Below are 1,952 nucleotides of genomic sequence, written 5' to 3' on the forward strand. Positions count from 1 at the left end.
GTGCAACTATAAATATGGAGAATCGAAGAAGGTAGAAACCGTATGTGAATAGTATAAAGTTATTGATAATTATTTAAATTATCAAATGAATAAAAAAATATGGTTATTAAAAAATGTTATATGAATCTCTCCAATCACTTCTCTAAGTAAATCGAATGACCTAGACTAGATTTAGCTCTCTATATAAATCTAATCACCTTGTTTTGATTTATGCATGTGTAAATCTAATCACTATGTTTAGATTTACTAGGATAGCATGCACGCATGCATAAATCGAAACAACCTGATTAGATTTACTAGGATAACATGCAAATATGTATAAATCGAACCAGACTGTTTTGATTTATATAGAAAGCTAAATCTAGTCTGATTCATTTAATTTACATAGAGATGTGATTAGGGTGATTCACGTTGCATTTATGTGATTATATTTCTGCAATAGTCCGACTTGTATATAATTTTAATACTTATTAAGCTTTTTTTAATTTAAAAAAATAAAAAGTTAATATCTCTATGTGTTATATACTTATATATAATATTTTAAATAAATTATTTTTTAAAATATTTTGATAAAAAAATATATTATTGTTACGTTGGGTAACCGGAGATTGATGGGCTAGACTCACAAGGTTGGCCCAATCGGGTGAATGAGGAGGCTTTTGATCCGAGTCCCGGTCAAGAGTCCTCGTCCGACTTATGTATGTGCAAGGGAACGGGGGTGGTACCTGGAAAGACACTCCGATGCCTAAGTCAGCAAGGGTCTAAGCAAGTTTAAGAGTATGGGACTTTTAATTACCTGAGGATTGTCAGTGTACTTATAATGGTAAACCCATAGCTACCGTTGGGATGGTTCCACCTTTTAAGGAGGATAACCGTCCCTTTATCTTAGGGAGGTTGAGATTTGACTTGGGGAGTGGGTTGAAAGATTTTAAAGGCAGTTACTTATTTGAATGAGTGTTATCTGCCAGTTAACACTCTTTACCGACTTCCTAGCGTTGGAACCAACCTCCTATGCGGATGTCAGTTGCGAGGGAAGGCCAACCTTACTGATGGGGCCTTCTTAAGGTGTTTGGGTCTGGGTCTGGACATTGGGTTAGGGTATGAACAATTATATAATAATATTTTTAACAAAAGTAATTAGTTAATAAATTTTGAATATAACAATCTAATTATTTGTCAAGTAATATAAAATAAATTTTTAAGAGTAAAGTATCGTTTTTGTCCCTAACATTTCAATCGTCCTATTTAAGTTCCTAACGTTTTAAAACTGACTCAATGTTGTCCTGTCGTTAGAGATCCGTTAACAGAATTGACAGCGGGACAAAATTGAGACATTTTTGAAACGATAGGGACTTAAATACGACGAAAACGTTGGGGACAAAAATGATACATAGAAATAAATTTTAATTTTATCCTTTAATAATATCAATTTTTTACTATACATAGTATTCAATTATTTTTTAATCACATCTAAGTAAATTATACTTAATTATATTACTTTCATTTTAAATAAATTAATTTTTTTTATAATTTTACTCTTAAAGATTTTTAGTTATCATGAAATGTTTGTAGAATGACTAGTATATAAACTTGCAGAAAAGAAAAAAATAATATATATATATATATAAAATAAAATATAAATTATACCTTTTGTCTTTAATGTATCAAAATTCTTTAAAATTATAAAAAAAATAATTTAAAATGAAAGTAATGTGATTAAATGTAATTTATTTAGATGTAATTATAAAATAATTGAATACTATATACAGTAAAAAATTAATATTATTGAAAGATAAAATTAAATTAAAATTTATTTTTGTATATCGTTTTTGTCCCTAACGTTTTCGTCCTATTTAAGTCCCCAACGTTTCAAAATCGTCTCAATTTTATTCCGCCGTCAATTCTGTTAATGGATCTCTAACGGCAGGACAACATTAAGTCAATTTTGAAAC

The sequence above is a fragment of the Arachis hypogaea genome, chromosome 7, assembly GCF_003086295.3.
Source record: "Arachis hypogaea cultivar Tifrunner chromosome 7, arahy.Tifrunner.gnm2.J5K5, whole genome shotgun sequence".
Taxonomy (NCBI): Eukaryota; Viridiplantae; Streptophyta; class Magnoliopsida; order Fabales; family Fabaceae; genus Arachis; species Arachis hypogaea.